The sequence below is a fragment of the Cricetulus griseus genome, chromosome 3 (genome assembly GCF_003668045.3).
Source record: "Cricetulus griseus strain 17A/GY chromosome 3, alternate assembly CriGri-PICRH-1.0, whole genome shotgun sequence".
In the NCBI taxonomy this organism is placed as follows: Eukaryota; Metazoa; Chordata; class Mammalia; order Rodentia; family Cricetidae; genus Cricetulus; species Cricetulus griseus.
In genome coordinates, this window is record NC_048596.1 from 176,693,742 (window position 1) to 176,711,640 (window position 17,899).

Here is a 17,899-nt window from a genome sequence, read left to right on the forward strand (position 1 = left end):
GTAGGAGTGAGGGACTGGGAGAAGAAGAGGGAGGAGCATCTGTGGTCAAGATGTAAAACAAATAATTAAATAAATATTTAAAAAAATATTCCATCCACTTTCAATGTTGCAGTAGCAGGCACCCAGCATATAGCCATTTGGGGGTATTAAGATACAAATAGTAGTGATATAAATGTAAAAACTCACTTCATAGACTCCAATCAAAAAAAAATCTAAGGTACTGTTTTCAGAGAGTCACTGACAGTGTTGCTTGACCAGTATTCATTTACCTGTGCTTAGTAATAAAGTCCCACAAAGGCCACAGTAGCCATGCTTCAGGAAGCTCTCATGTAGCTCTCGCTGGAAGCTGACCTTGGGTCTTCTGTAGAGACTCTGCCTTAGCAGGGATGCAGAATGTAAAAATCAAACAGTCATCCACTGAGCTATCTGAGTAACGTCTGAATGTCTCAAAGAAACACATCAATGTGATGAATACATGATGAGCAAAGAATTGGTGTTTATAGTGCTATTGAAACATCATTGGGCATGTGTTTGTCCAAAGATGTCAGCAGGGAATAATTGGCAAAACTAAAAATAAATATGAAAGGACATCGAGTCTCAATGAAGGGGACAAAATGACAGGTAGCAAGACAATATAGAAAGGACATAGATACGGAAACAACAGTAGTTAGAGTTAATTGAGAAATAGAAGACTGATTTTTCAATGACATAATGTCAAAAATATTGAACACTGTAGGCAAAAGGCAAAAATGGATATATTATATAGTAGGATAACCTGTGGCTAGTATTTTGTCTTTCATGATTCATTCATTACCACTTTGAACTAATAAAAGTATGAAGAGTTATTGGTGAATTCCCAAGGTCAAACCATAGTATCAGTAAAGAAAAATAGTTATTCTCAGTACAGCCTAAATGTTTTCTTTAGATTTTATTGGTAAAATATATCATCTATGATGGGGGTTTTGAAAGCAGTGTATCATTTAGATTCAGCTCTTAAACAGTATATAGTTTGATGTATCATAGAACCTAATAAAAATGCTAAACCAGGCCATTAAATATTTACGTTCCATTGGTATATTGTGTTGGGAAAGGACTTTAATTAGTTTGCTGCACAAGAGAGGATCTGCATTTCCATAAGGGAAGGAATGTTAAGATGAATGGTATAGCCATAGCTTCTTACAAAGAATGCTTTCGGGTCCAATCTGGAAACTGTTCAAGCAGCATTACAGCAATAAGAACAAGATAGAGTAAGGGCAGAGAATATAAAATGAAGATTACTCAATCAATAACATGTTATATTGTAATTAAGGCTCATGCAAGGAAATGTATGTTATGGTGACAGTTGGGGATATTCTGTGCTCTGCTAGGATAAGCTTTCGGTTTAGTTTAAACCACATAAGAAAACACAATTTGCTTCCATAATCATGAGCGTTTGGGTGCATTTTTAAGATTTTAATTATTCTGCTACATAGCAGTACCCCACAGGGCAGCCTAGAGATCAGGAGAGAAATGTAGACTATGAGAGCTATGCTCCCTTCCCACTTCTCAGCTGTGCAAACTTGTTCACACTATGCACAGAGTCATTATTTTTAATTATTGATTAGATACTTTAATACTTGCCACAGAGTCTTGTGAGAAGAGTAAATTTGAGAAATTACAATTTAATTTATAATCAAAGTTCTTGGTTTGTAGCAACCATTCCTCATCCCATCCTCAAGGAAGGTCATTGTGCTGCAGCATTTTATTCCTTGATCTAAGTTTTCATGTAATTCCTTGCTAAGAAATCTTTCTGTCTTCCTGGATAATGATTTACTCACATTACTCATTGACATAATTTATAATTAAAGATTCAAACCATCGTTTACCTAAAGGTTTGTATATGGGGTGTGTGGGTGTTGCTTTTATTATATTTTGAATTGAAATGGCGTGATCTCAGACTTCATGTTAATGATCTCTATCTAATCAGAGATCTCAGCATCCTACCTCCTTAAGCATAAGTGCTCAGAGGAAGTGAAATATTAAGACAAATCTTTATTTTTTTATTTAGCCTTTGTTCTAATACTTTGACTGAGATTTTCAATAGTCATAGAATAATACACGCATAGAACAATCCACAGAGGTTGTGCCACAAGAATTTCTTAAGTTCATACATCTTGCTTATTTGTCTTCTTCACAATCATACTCTCCTAAAATTCTTTTTGTTTTGTTTTGTTTTCTTCCTTGATCATTTCATGTATATTATAGTATTCCAATGGGCTCAGAGTTTGATACTCACAACTACTTGTGAATTTGTTAATGGTAACTTTCTTATCTCCTTCAGTCTATTAAAACAAAATATCTTTGACTGTAAAAGTACCGCACATTGTAACTGAATTTTCCACTGGCCCTGCTCCAAATGATGTGACAGACTTTGAAGTTCCCCCATGGGAGACCTCACCCTCCCTGGGGAGCAGAAAGGTGATGGGATAGGGCATTGGTAGGGGTCAGGGGAGGAAGGGAGGGAGAGGGAACTGGGATTGACATGTAAAACAAGATTGTTTCAAACTTAAATTTTAAAAAGTGAGGAAAAATAGCTTTGAATGGGCAGCTTAAAAACAACACATATTTATTATCAAAGTTCTGGAGACTGGAATGTCTAATTTTACATTTCCAGAAGAAACATATATGGTGCCAATATCCAGTAATCTTAGCACTGTGGAGGCAGTAAAAGGAGAACTGCAGGTTTAATGTCAGCCTGGGCTTTATTATAAGATTTTCTTTCAAAGTCAGTGTAACTAATCTTAAAATTCTACAAGAACTTTTGCTTACATAACCATTTATCTGTCCTCACACAGCAAAGAATAGACAAACTAATATAAGGCATTTATGGATACACTGCTTTCATATCTGAGCACATGTTCATGTGCTAGACTATGACCAAAGGCCACATCACTTTATACCAACACATTGGGTGATGCAGGTTTACATATGAGTTTTTCAGGCATACAATCATCTAGACCTTATCAATAATAAATTAAAAATTATAACTTAAATTATTTACATGGGTATTATGTGCCGAACATGAAAGTTGTCTTTAATTGTATAGATGATGCTAATTTACTACTGGTGAATCACTATTCTTTTTGTTCCAGGTGCTGTGTGTCTTTTCTTGTAGCAATAAAAAGAAATTTAAGTTCACCCAAGATCGAACACAGGGGATATACTGAAGAAACTATACCAGGGTAGTCCATCTTAGTGTACCAGTGAATTTACTGGGGTTATTTATAAGAATGTGGGTGAATGACTAATTGCATAAGTATGTGAAATTAAAACCTGCTACTACAGTGAAAAGTATAGTAACATGGTTGGAAAATTTGGGAAGCAGTTAAATCCATTTTGACCCCTGCATGACTTCTAAAAAGGTCAGCTGGTCAGAGAGACTCTTCTCCACATCAACTGTTCCTCCTTGTAAATGTACCTCATGCATCTTGCCAGTTTTAGGAGCTTCGTGAGACTTTTAATATTTTCATACCCAGTCAGAGTTATGCAATTCCTCACTCCCTACAGAAAGGAATGTTTCCATTAAATAGAAATAGTTTCCCAAAATATATTTTCAGTCGCTGACAACTGAAACTCAATCACTAAACTCAAACTTTAATAAAGAATAAATATCAATTTTAAAATACCATTACAAGTCTAAAACCAAGAAAATGCTGCTTAGTATGAGAGTATAATATTCTTTGAAACCATCAGTAATAATTTATGAAGCAATTCATTTTTAGACTGTAATTCAGAAAAGAAAATGTTGAAGAAACTGTCAGTTTCTGGGTTTCTAAAAATTGAAAACAACTCAGCTCTCAATGGTCCATTGTTATTACTCTTCCTGTTAAAGTTCAAGGGCCATAATAGAAAATGAGACAGAAAAAAGGGTTAAAAGATGGGAAGAAGTGCTGTGAAACACCTTCTTCTGGACATGACTTAGGCATCACACTAATGAATTTACTGCAGTTATTAGCCTATTCCAGGGTATTGATTGTCTAATGCAGAGTGGTCATCCTTGAAACCATATACACATAAACAACAAAAACAGACTCAGTAAATTGCATTTATATACATTTTTTAATACACAACATACTCACAGATGCATGAATGAACAGAGACATGTATGTTACAATTATAAAAAATGGAAATTATTAATGTGAGAGTGGGAAGACTAAGGAGGGGCATGATGTGATCCTATTCCAATAAAAAATACTTGAAAAAATATTAGATTATATGCAAATAAACATACAAAGCTATTAAAATAATTGGAAAACTGGAAGGAAAGAGGCAGCTAAATCCTTATTTTTACTATAGGAAGTAAATAAATATTTTTTTACATAAACAAATATGATGAAGATGTTGCAGTTATTTGTGCAGACATGCCAGAGGAACAGAATGTTTCTTTCCCTGGCTGATTTCTTTCTGGGTATAAAATATTTTACTAATTCACTAGAAAATCTATAGCTCCTCTCATGTGATTTTAAGAATTGTTGTCTCTAGAATCTTCTCAACCTTTCTTCCCCTTTTGTTTGTATTCAAGTTGTCTGTAAAATCACCCTACTTGCATCCCTGGTACAGAACTAACCAGTGCTGTAAGTACTTCAATCCTTATCTACAAAAAGATATGCTTTGACTTCTTCCCATGACCCAGTTTCAAAGTACTGTTTGAGCCAGTATGACAACAACAGCATTCATAATCTCCATGCATAAAGTTAGGCTAAGATTTGTATGATACAATGAACATCCATATTTTAGTTTTTTCATTTATAAGGAGGGCTTTTCATACTAATTCAATTTTCAATAACTGAGTGATGGTGTGAACATTTAAAACATTGGTTGATTCCTGTAGTACCAGATCAGCAAATATTAAAACTGATATTGATATGAAAATTGCATTATAAATATAAATAATATATGTCGATAACTGACAAAGTTAATCCTTTGCAAATTTCTAGAAGGAAGAGTCTGTATTTATTTTTCAATCTTTATTATTCATCACTGAGAAGGGCAGAATATATTATCAAAATTTATGGAAAGCCTAAAATAGTATACTTGTATACTTTTGTGAAAAAAAAAGAGCAACGTGTGCATTTCTTACACTTAACTCAGTGTCAAATATCAAGTCTTTTAATTTATTGTTCATAGTTCAAACAGGAAGAATGTACATTTTGAGGGACTATATTATGTTTACAGTCAAGCATCTGGAGTCTTACCACGAAATGAAATAATTAAGATGAGTGCATCACTTTCAGGCTATGCAACAGCTGCTAAGATGAACTTGCATTCTGAAGTAGGTAAATACTTGTACAACTCTGCATTTTGAGTAACAGCATGTCTTTCATACTAAAGTATTTACAGATTATTTTTCTTAACAACTAAATTTGATAGATGTAAAATTATACTACAAACTTATTCATTTGAATATTGTTTGCCTGTCAAAATTTAAGAACCTGGGGGATCTTCAAAAGTCCTACTGAAGTTTAGAGTCATACTTATGGAATTACAAGGAATTTGTCAAAGTGTTTAACAGGGGAAATGCAGTAGGACATATTTTCCAAACACTTAAAAATGTAAGTAAAAATCCTTGTTTTTCAAATGCCTCCATTTAATCCCTACTCCTTTCTAGGGCTATGTGTTATTTTGAGTTGAAGCTGTTCCTTAGTGTATACAAGTTATAGACTCAATGAGTATCCTTAGACACAAAGGGTAATGCAAATAAAGATTGTTGCTTTGAAATAATATAAAAAAAAACACAAGAATACTGCCACCATAATTCCTCCATAATTCCTATAATACACAAAAATGATGTTTTATAGTACTATACTTTTTTTCATTTATGCAATGATTTAAGATGAATTTTAAACAGACATGAACCAAATTATCACAAAAAATTGTAACAAGGTACATCATCCTGTATTAGCCTGAGTTTCGATCTAGTGAGTCCAGTGTGAGCCATGACACCTAACTTGACCCCACTAGTAGAAAGCCTTAGTGTTTCTTGTGCTTGGACATCTCTGGAAATCTGAATTAACAGGGGCCAAGCATTTGTGGCAAATTTTGCCTAGACTCAAAGTTTCAAGTTGGGCATTATCACCTGGTATACTACCCTCCTAGAAGGTGATGCTGTCGATAGAACTTGATGCTAGCAGAAGCATCAGTGAAGGAGAGCTCCATGCTCACGACAAACTGAGAAAGTTCATAAACAACAAAGCTATAGAAGAAATGCATATTTGCGTGTCATGTTTCTTTAGGACCTATAAGCAGGTGTTATGCATGGTAAGAATACTTGGCAGAGAAAGCTCCTTACTTTCTGGAAACTGGGAACCAATGAGAGGGAAAGATGTGTAGACAGAAACCTGAATTACTTTACACACATACCCAAAATGGCCTATCTGTTGCAGGATAATCTTTTTGTATACTGTGTAAAGATGCATCTCTGTTTTACTTCACATACTGATTGGTTTAGTAAATAGCTGAGTGGCCAATAGCTAGGCAGTAGAGGACATGTGGGACTTCCAGGCTGAGACAGGAACTTTGAAAAAGAATCTGACTGGTGAGGAGCTAGGGAGGAATTTTTCACCCAGATGTGCAGGAATTCAGATGTGGTTATTGAGGAGCAATAACAAACTATGTGGCAGAACATAGAAGAATATAAACCTGCCAATTTAAGTTTTAAGAGCTAGTTGGAAGCAAGCCTAACATAAAGCCAAGCTTTCATATTTAGTAAGAAGTCCCCATATGTAAATGTAATACACAGGCAAATGGATGGAACTAGAACAAACCATCCTGAGTGAGGTAGCCCAGAAACAGAAAGACAAAGATGGTATGTACTCACTCATGAGTGGATATTAGACATGGAAGAAAGGACAAACAGCATCCCCAACCCCAGAGAAGCTAGGAAATGAGGAGGACCCTAAGAGACACATTCTTGAACCCCAGGAGAAGGGTAAAGGGATAAGAGCTCCAGAGCAAATTGGGAGTATGGGGGGATAGGGAAGGAAGGCAGGAGAAAGAGGAAGGGAAAAGAGAAGTGGGAAGGAGAACATGAGGGATCAGGAAGGTTGCATTGGGGAAAGAACAGAGAAGAAGAGCAAGGAAAGAGATACAATAAGAGAAATCTGGTACAAGGGAAATATACAGGGAGTCACAAGGATGATTCCAACTAAGAATGAGCAATAGTCGAGAGTCTACTTTAAATACCCTTCCTGTAAAATGAAATTGATGACTACCTTAAATGTCATCCTATAGCCTTCACCCAGTAGATAATGGAAGCAGAAGCAGAGATTCCCAGCTAAGCACTGAGCCAAACTCCTGGAATCCATGTATAGAGATAGATGGAGGAGTGATGAGCAAAGGGATCAAGGCCATGCTGAGGAAACCCACTGAAACAGATGATGTGAGCAAGTGGGAGCTCATGGACCGCAGTCTGACATCTGGGGAACCAGAATAGACAGAAATAGGGCCCCCTGAATGTGGGTGTCATTTCGGGGGCTTGGGCTGCCTATAAGGCCTCTGGCAGTGGAACCAGTATTTATCTCTAGTGCAGGAATGGATTTTGCGAGTCCATTCCCTATGGTGGAATACTCTCTCAGCCTAGATAGATGGGGGAGGGCCTAGGTCCTGATGCAAGTGATGTGACAGACTTTGATGATCCCCCATGGGAGGCCACACCCTCCCTGAGGAGAGGATAGGGAGTGGGATGGGAGTTCATGAGATGAATGGGAGGATGGGACTGAGAGGGAACTGGGATTTGTGTGTAAAATAAGATTGTTTTTAATTTAAATAAAATTACTTTTAAAAAAGATGACTTCAATCATCATAAACAACAACATCAAAAAGTCCCCATGTTATTATTTGGAAGTTGGGTGTCCCCCCCAAAAAAAACTGCTACATCTATCTTATTTTCAATAGGACCCAGATATTTATAATATTACCACATCTCAGTAGTGTTACAGTATGGGCAACAAGGCTTCAGCAACTAAGAATCTGTGGGGCTCTTCCAAATCATAAAACCTTCCTTAAAAAATGACATGAGCTTTCACTTGAGATTGAATCTGCCAGCTCCTTGATGGTAGACTGTCTAGATTGCATATTTGTGAGAAATAAATACTTGCTGATCATAAGCTAAAACTTTTATGCTAAGTAAATCTCATAGGCTAACACACTATGCCATTTAATATATTTTAAAACTAAATTTGATTTCGAGTATTGTCATACATTTATCTGAGACATTTCAGTAATATTTAATTGATTTTCCTCTTTGATACACTTTAATTCATAATCAGTTTCTGGGGAACAAGATTATGGAGAAATCACATAGTTCTCACATGTCCTTTGCTCCTTCACATGTATGGTGTCACCTTGTCCAGATCTCCCATCACAGCAGTGTATGTCTTATAGTTGAACATCTTAAATTGACACATCATTGTCATCTATTATCTATATTTAGATGTAGATGTCAGGGGAGCAGAAAGTTTGAGTCAGGTGCAGATTAGAAGAAAGGACATATGATAGGGAGGGTTTTAGTTGGGGGGTGGTAGAGGAGGAAGGGAGTGAGAAGGGAACTGGGATTGTCATGTAATTCAATCTTGTTTGTAATTCAAATATATAAAAAATAAAAAAATCCCCCCCAAAAAAAGAATTTGGGATTTTTTTTCAGAATTAAAAAAAAGAAGAAGAAGAAGAAGAAAAAAGAATAGTGGCTTAAAGAAATGTTCTGCTTGGCTAGAGTTGAATTTTGCTTTATCCAGTTGTGTGACCAACTTTTCTTGGAAGATTTAACATGTCTACTCACTCCAGAAAGGGAGCTCACAACATATCAAAGTGTGTCTATCAGCAAAGTTCAATTTGCCTAATCAATGATGTTTATAGGAGTTACTTACTGGAATCAGAGTAGGGGTTACTTACATGAACTGAGATGATGCAATGATTCAAGACAGCTGGGTTAAGAAAGTTCATTCCAGCACAGGTGATAACCCACAAAAGCTGGAAACTTGGAGCACAGAGCACAGCCAGCCAACAGAACAACAGGCCAGAGTAGGCTTATCATTTACAGGTTGTCAGCTGGTCTGAGATGCTTCAGGCAGTTCACCCCTCTGTTCTCTCTCAGCTGGGCACCTGCTCTCTGCTCTTTTGAGGCAGCTTGTCTTTGGCCTCTGCTACTTCCAGCAGGAAAGACTCAGCTGAAAGTCTTCTCTTAGCACTTTTTATGGTTTATTGACTCTTGGTTAGAGAGGGTGTAAGAGATTCCTTTTAGTTTGAGGGACTTCCTGAAGCTGTTTTGAGTTGTTTACTTACTGTCTTGAGGAGTTCCCCTGCAGTGTTTCTCCTCCCCTTAGAACTGGTTCTCAAGCTTCTTTAACATTGTGACCCTTTAATACAGTTCCTTATGTTGTGGTGACCCCCACAAACCATAAAATTATTTTATTGCTACTTCATAACTACAATTTTGCTACTGTTATGAATTGTAATGTAAATGTTGGATATGCAACCCCAAAAGGGTCCAGAACCACAGTTTGAGAACCACTGCCTTAATCTATTGTTTCACTCTTTTTGTTAACATCATGATTTAAGATGTTTACCTCCAAATGTAATGTTCTAATCTCTGACAAAACTGCTATGCAACACCAGTGAGCAGCCTATGATGGCGTGAAATTTGACAGTCGAAACTGGCTGAGTCTCAGTTGTTTGGTTTCAAAGATATATATATTTGTAGGTGAATACCTACTTGGACAGTTGAGCCCATCTCATCACCTGAGTGCAAGGCTGGGTTACATTGGCTTATAAATTTATTTGGTTTATAAATACACAATGGTAATGTAAAGGCTTTATATGTGTAGATTTCAATTTTAACTTTTAAGAAATTTATAAACAGGATTGGAGATGACTTACTTTTACTATTCAGATGGCCAGAATAAAATGTGTCATGTCCTAGGCAGTAGTGAAGATTAAGGATATTATCCTCTTAGGAATTGAAACATAGAAGATAAAATGCCCATTACATTTTCTATAGAGTTATAAAAATGAAATATGTTTGCTTCACTTAGGCAGTAATAGGGCTACTTAACTAATGGATTCTTAATTATCACATAGGGCTGTGAAGACAAATTTCTTCTTTTTCTAAATAACTCTTTCTTTAAAAAATTAATCCTAAGTGCACATAAAATTTTTAGAATGCATGCAGCAGTTTGCTTTCCTCTGACCTGGGTATAAAGGACCTGTATGAGCTAACTGAAGGGCTATTAAAGGACACTAGTGAGACATATGGAAATGACTTTAGGATCAGTGATATGATCAAATGTCCAAACACAAATAATCTTATTAATCTCTATCTCCCAATGAATTCTATAAAACTACAAATGTTAGACAAATCTCAAGTTGAATGTTGGGGAAAACAATAAGTGGTTGACATCTCTAACAACAGAGTACATGAGCTCTCCTCCATATTACCATAACATAATGCCTTTTGGCTTTGCCTTATAGAACAAGTGGTCTGTGTTTTTGAACTGCTGAGAATAGATAGCCACACATCCAAGTCTTTCAGTTTTAATGTTTTAATTTTAATGTTGTGTAAAGGAAACAGATACTGATGATGTTAATTGGCCCTGTGCTGAATCAGCATCCAAGAGCTTTCAGTATGAATGTTGAAGTTAGCCATAACAGAACATCAAATATCTTTCTTGAAAAAAGTGCCATAGACTACAAATATGGAATTAAACTTGGTTCTTTCTAGGCTGACTGTTTAAGGGGTTTATAAAAGAAATTTATGAGACAAATGCTCTTCCCAGTAAAATTTACTGGTTGGTTTATTCTTTGAAGAAAGATATGAACAGAGCAGTTTAGCAATTGCCTGAAAATAAAGCCAGATTTATGATCTGGTCAAAATATAAAGGAAATTTAATCACCTGAAGCAGGTGGAAGTGATGTATTTCACAAACCCTCTCTCTTGAGCATAAATGATCCTACAGAAGCTGCCCCTGTACAGCACATCACTGTAAGATGTATCAACTGGAGACAAGGAAGGAACAGTAAGGCAAGGAGAGCAGCAAAAAGAGGACGCAATGGAATAGATGGGAAAGAGATGGAGAGGCATGTATGAAATATGGGTTGCTTCTGAAAGCACATGGAGAAACTTCAAGTACAAAATCCATCTTTGTGGGGACAGGTAAGACATTTCTTCAAAATCATTCCTATATGGCTTTAATGATGTGCTTGTCTCTCTGACTCCCATGCTGAAGTTCTGACTCTTACTATCCCAGAATGTGAACTTCTAGGAAACAAAGAATTCACATATGTGATTAGTTTAGTTAAAGTGAGGTCATAGAGCTCTGCTCTAACCTACTATGTCTGGCTTAAAAATGAAATCTGGACATAAAGACACACATTTGGGGAGGATGCCCCTGGAAAAAAGGAACAGGGTGTAATGGCATTCTGCAAGAATAGCTGAACAAATCACCAAAGGTAGGTGGGAGGCATGAATAGAAATTCATCCTTAGTTATCAAGTGGTCCAACTTGTATAGATTCTGTGATCTTAGTAGTCTTATCTCCACAACTGCAAAACAATATATTTTTCTTTAAATCACCCAGTTAGTGATACTTATTTGTAAAACCCAAAAAACAAATAGATGCCAAGAACTACTTCTCTTTAGAAATTGCAAAAAGAGGGCCACCAATCAAAAATCCTGGGATCATACAAACATTTCATTCAACTTTAGTATCAGCAAGAAAACATTCTCTAGATTCTAACCTTGCTAAATACTGTTTCTTTCTGGTATATTCTGAGATCCTAATGTAGAGTGGCATGAGTACCTTCTCATTTACAAGGGCTGTACCTTTATTATTCCCTATGCTCTCATATCCAGCCTATTTAAATACTTGCTCATGAACTGAAATTAAATACTTTTTCTTTCAATATCCAGCAGACTCAATACACAAATAATTTTTGAAAAACTGAAAATTTTTAATAATATACTTTAAAGACAAATATTTCTATGTATAGATTAGTTTTTGACATATTTAACATTTATTTAGACTATAATTTATTATAAGATCTCAGATATTAATCATAAAGTGTTTAGTATCAACATATATGATTACGTTGGTGAATGGCTACATGCAATGAAATTATATGGAGTCTGAGTTTTCTTTTGGTCTCCAGCCAGCTCCCAAATAAAGACCGAGACTTATTATTAATTATGAATATTTGGTCTTAGCTTAGGCTTGTCCTACTAGCTATTTTTTTTAAATTAATTTAGCCTGTTTCTATTCATCTATATATTTTCCTTGGGGCTTTTAATTCTTCTTTCATTCTATATGTCTGAATTTCCTGTTTCCTTCATGTCTGTGTGGTGGCCCCGTGGTATCTCCCTGGTGTCTCCTCTTCTTCCTTTGAACCAAAATCACTCCTACTACTTATTCTACCTGCCCAGAAGTTTTGCCTATACATCCTTCCCTCACTATTGCCTGTTCATCTTTTTATTAGACCAGTCAGATGCCTTAGGCAGACAAGGGAAAATATAAATACATCTTTACATAATGAAATAAATGTAACCCATCTTTATATAGTTAATCAAATGTTACACAAAAGTCCCTTTTATGAAAACAAAAATTGATTTAGATTTAATATATTAAGACTATGTATAATAATTATAACTATCAAGTAAAAATTAAATTATAATATCTAGTCCTTTTGCATTTAGCAAATTCAGAGAAATTACTTCATTATCCATCCTAACTTGTTATGTCCAAAGTTGTGTACCTAATTTGTTTTCTATCTTAACTTGTAAACCAATCCAAAATTATTTTCTTAGGCATCAAAACATTCCTTTAGATAAACAATTTAAGCTTTTATGTTTCTCAGCCTTATAAACTTTACATCTCTTATGTAAACTTCTTTTCTGAATTTGACAACAAGGAAAACTATGACTATAACTATCTCATCTTCAACTCCATCAGAGACCAAAGGATATAACATTACCTGTGTAAACAGATTTGCAGATCCAGCAACTTCCAAAACTATAAAGATGACAAATGACAGAAGGAGCTGACTGCCTGGAAATTCACCCAAGTTTCCTTTACAATGTTAAAGCACCCTTCTTGGTCTACAAGCCTAGAATATCTGGGAAACTTGTCTATGAAGCAGGAATTTTGAAGGACTGTCCCACCTTCCTTAGGCAAATTTCGGCAGTCTTTTTCCTTTGTGTCCTCCTTGTCTAGTTAGTACAGTATACTGTCAGCAGTCAGGGTAAGTACAGTTTCATGATTAAATGGCTAGCTTTCTACAGAGAAGTCAAACTCCATATAGAGGTTTTTCCATGTGCACAATCCTTGTATGAAGTAGATTGTTGCTGTTGGAGCAGACTTATCTCACTTTCATAAAAAAACATTATGTTTACAAAACATTGTATATGTCTTTGAATTGTTTGGTGACCATCTATCTATCTAAAGTATCTCTGTGTATGATCTTGAAAACATTCCTCACAAAACTGTAAATTTGATTGTTTTTGGTGAGTAAGTAGTCTCACCTAAATTTCTTAATAATTCTAAATGGATATATATAATATACATATATATTATATATAGGTATCACTATACAAAAATCCCTTGTACAAGAATAAAGACATATATGCAGTGTAACAAAAATAAGCTTACATTTGCAGCAATATACAAAAATCCATACCAATGTAAAATATTTTAGATTAATAGTTGCATTTCAGTTTAAGTTGGATTCTATATCCCTTATCCTACTATTCATTATTCCCCTGTGCCTTTTCATAAAAAGATCCTTGCAAGTAACCTCCTTTGCTTAATTCAGCCTGCTCCCATCACCCTTCAGTCCCCAGAATATACAGAGACATATACTAATTATGTCGATGGCTCAGGTTTCTTATTGGCAAGTTCTTAATTACTATCCCATTTCTATTAATGTGTATATCTCCACATGTTCTTGGCTTACCTGTGATGGCCAGACCTCTTCCTGTCTGAACAGCTACATGGTGTCCCTCTCTTGACTCACTTTCTGAGTTCCTATTGCCAGCATTATCCTAGGCTGGTTGCCCCGCCTGTATTTCCTGCCTGGTTTCATCCTGCCTGTCTATTGTCCAAAACAGCTTTATTTTTCAAACCAATAAGATAAACATATATTACAGTATACGAAAGGATATCCGCTGTCAATCAGTCTTTTCAGGACTCAAAGAAATTGCCCATTGAAATTCTGAATATGTATCATTGGTATGGTGCATATATTTTAATTTTACAAACTCTGCAAAATAAAACATAAATTTGCCAAATTTCATTTCTTTGATAACCTTCCAGGTTACTTCCTACAAGTTATGGAGTTTAATTATACAAAGAACACGTAGGGCATATCATTATAATTTCCTTGGCTTGCTGCCAAATGATAGAAAAACCTTTCTTCACACCTTTGCTGTTAACATAGTGTTTTTTGGAATTCTGAGGTTTCTATCACATTTTATATGAATAGCTGATCATTTTCATGATTATCTTGTACTAGAGTGCAGTATGGGATCTGATATGTGTTGTATCCAATGGATGATTTCTATTTGTGATTATTTGTTGCAGTTGAATAAATAACAGAGTTATTTCTAACACATCTGGAAAATATTCAGCAGTCTCAATATGGAAAACACCTCTTTCTGCATATTGAGAGTCAGTAACTACATTATTAGTTTCTTTATAGAATGTGGGGGTTCCAGAAATGGGGGTAACTTTTATAGTATGAGGGAAAATCTAAGTAGCTCTTCTTACAAACTTACTTCTCTTGCTTTTGGGATATTTGTTACTCATATCCCCCCCCCAAATACTGCAAACTTTTTGCCAGTTTTTGTTTTCTTCCAATGAGGCAATTTCATCATTGGTAAAATATATGACAATTTCTCATGTGTCCATTTCTGTTTTCTGACAACGGCTCAATTTTCCTTTAAGAATCACTTTAGAAAACTTTTCTACATAATTCTTCAATTTTTACTGTTTGTGTGGAAATATACCAATTCTAAGATATTATATTCTTTTTGCATAAGAATCCCTGTAGGAGACTAAGTAGAAGATACAAAAATAAGTAAAATATAGTCAAGCCTTGGATACAAGTGATCCAGCTGTGCATCGTATAATTTCCTTTCTACCAGAACCATTTCTCTCTCAGCCTCAGCTGATAATTTTTTTAAATTACTTAAGTCCTTATCACCTTATAATGTTTGCAATAAATTACTTAGTTCTTAAGTTTGTAATCCAACATGTAAGTCAGTTAATATCTCCCAGCAATTTTTGTAAATCATGCAATTGATCTCTCCTGATTTGTAATTTCTGTTTTTGAATTTTCTGTAAACCCATCCTATATGCTAAATAATCAATAGAATCTCCTCATTGTTTTTGTGTGTGTGTTTTCAGGAGTGACTTCTAATCCACAACAAGGGAATTTTTTTTTTTTACTTCATCAAATTTTTTCTAAAGTATCTATGTCTGAACCAGACAATAAGATATTATTCATTTATTGGTAAATTATAGATTGAGGAAATTATTTATGAATTAGATGTAATGGCTGATATACAAATAATGACATAAGTTGGGTCTGTTTAAAATTTCTTGTGGAAGAATGCTCCAATGTTACTTTCCAACAGGCTAGGAATTATTATACCTATGCATTGTGAAGTCACATTTTCTCTACCCTATAATTTTTCTTTATCACTATAATAAACAATCCCTTAGGTAATAAAGAAGGAAATCGAATTCCAGGTTGTAAAGAGCCCATTGACTTGATCACCTTTTTTATGGCTCTTAAATCTGTTAATATTCTCAATTTTCCAGGTTTCCTTTTAATGACAAATATAGCAGAAATCCAAGGATTGGTCAATTCTTCAATATGTTGAGCATTTCACTGCCCCTGTAACAGTGCCTGCAATTGTAGTGCATGCAATTTTTCTGATGTCAAAGACCATTTTTCCACCCATAGAGGTTTTTAAGTTAACCATTTTAAAGGTAGGGCTCTTCCTACCTTTGAAAATCCAACAACTCTGGTACCTTCCTTACATACAATTTGAATGGTTTGTGTCTATCCATATTAATACATTTTAATATTTCTCTCAGAAGCATACCTTATTTTATAGTTTGTTTTAGAGACTGGGAGAAGTTTAATCTGTGCTTTCCATTGTTGTATCAAATCATGTCCCTATAAATTCATTGCTACATTAACTGCATATGGTTTGAATTTTCCTACTGTCCTTCTCGCTCAATACACATGTCCCATCTTGCACTTTGTTTTGCCTGATATAAATTTCCAATGCATAGAAACTAAACACTTCCTGAAGATGCCAACCTGGAAGTAAAGGTTTTGGTGCAATTATTGTTACATCTGCACTTGTATATGTCAAATCTTCAATTTCTATACCATTTATTTGTATTGTTAGCTTTTATCTTTGATCATTTACAAACTTTTCCAAAATACTTGCTTTATAGTTTCTCTGGAAATTTTTGTTTTGTCTACTGTTGTTCTCACATCCAGAGAATTATGGCTTTTAACAACAGGTGTTAAGTATTTTAATTGCTTGATCAGAATGGTTTCCCCAATGCTGGCAGGGAATCCTCAAAATAAGATATTAGAGCCTTTGAGAGGACCCTCTGGGTTTTTCATGATGGCAAAGGGTTACTTTTCTTTTCTCTTGTTGATTTGCTTTCATTAGTCCAATGCCAGCCTTTGTTATACCTTCTGCATACCCTAGAATGCTGGGGCTTATTGTTTCAATTGGTTCTACAATAAACATTGTTTCTAGTAGCACCTTGCCTACAATCCCTTTTCAGAAGAACTGTGTCTATCACAATTAAAACAGCTATCATTTTTATTTTTTCTTGATCATTTTAGAAATCATTGTTCCCATCATCAGATAAGTGGCATCCAATATCAATTGTATTTTGGATGAATTCTTCTTTTGGTACTAATCTTCCCTTTAATGGCCTAATAACCCTTTTGAATTATAAATTAGCATTTTAACAAGCCAAAGATTTGCCTAATGTCTGGATCTCATATCATTCTATTTACTGATGATTTGAAACTTTGCAAAAAAAAAATCAGTAAAGGTTTCTTTCAGGACTTGTATAACTTTAGCAAATGACTGAGTCCTCTACTGATTCTTCAGCCTTATCCCAAATATATAAAGCTACTACATGGTGTAGAACCATGGTATGATCATCAAATATAGCCTGTCTTTGCAAATACTGACCCTCACTGTGAATTTGATCTTGGGAAATCTCATGACTCCTAGCCCTACATCATTGTTCCTTCACTCTAGCATCCTCTTTTCACATTCTCTATGGCAACTAAGGGACATCTTCTAATACTGTTGTAATTAATTCCTTCCAGTCTTGTGGAATAATTCTCTTCCTAGTTGTTCATGAGTTTAACATCTGTTTTACAAAGGCTAAATACATACTATATGAAATGACTGCTTGCTTAAATTTTCTCAAATCTAACATTTCTTTGGGTTTCCAATTAACTTCTGCATAACCTTTGGGGGTCCTATCATCTGGTGGTTGTTCTTATATGGTAACTGGATATATTAAGATTGATATTCTGATAGCCTTTGTATATTCCTCTTTAGTTCTATAATGTAATGGTACAATAGGTTCTGCTTTAATTCCTTCATCTGTGTGTGCATATTTTTTTTATTTTCACTAGTATATCTTTCTAAGTCTCATCAATCAAATTATCATATTTGACATAGTTACCAAACCACCATTTTAAAAAGAAAATATTAATTATCAAACTGATTGTAATTACAGTTGAGATTATATCATTGTCAGATATGTCATTTATCCCTTCATTTACATTTCCATCAAACTATTCCTAGGAGCAATACACAGCATACA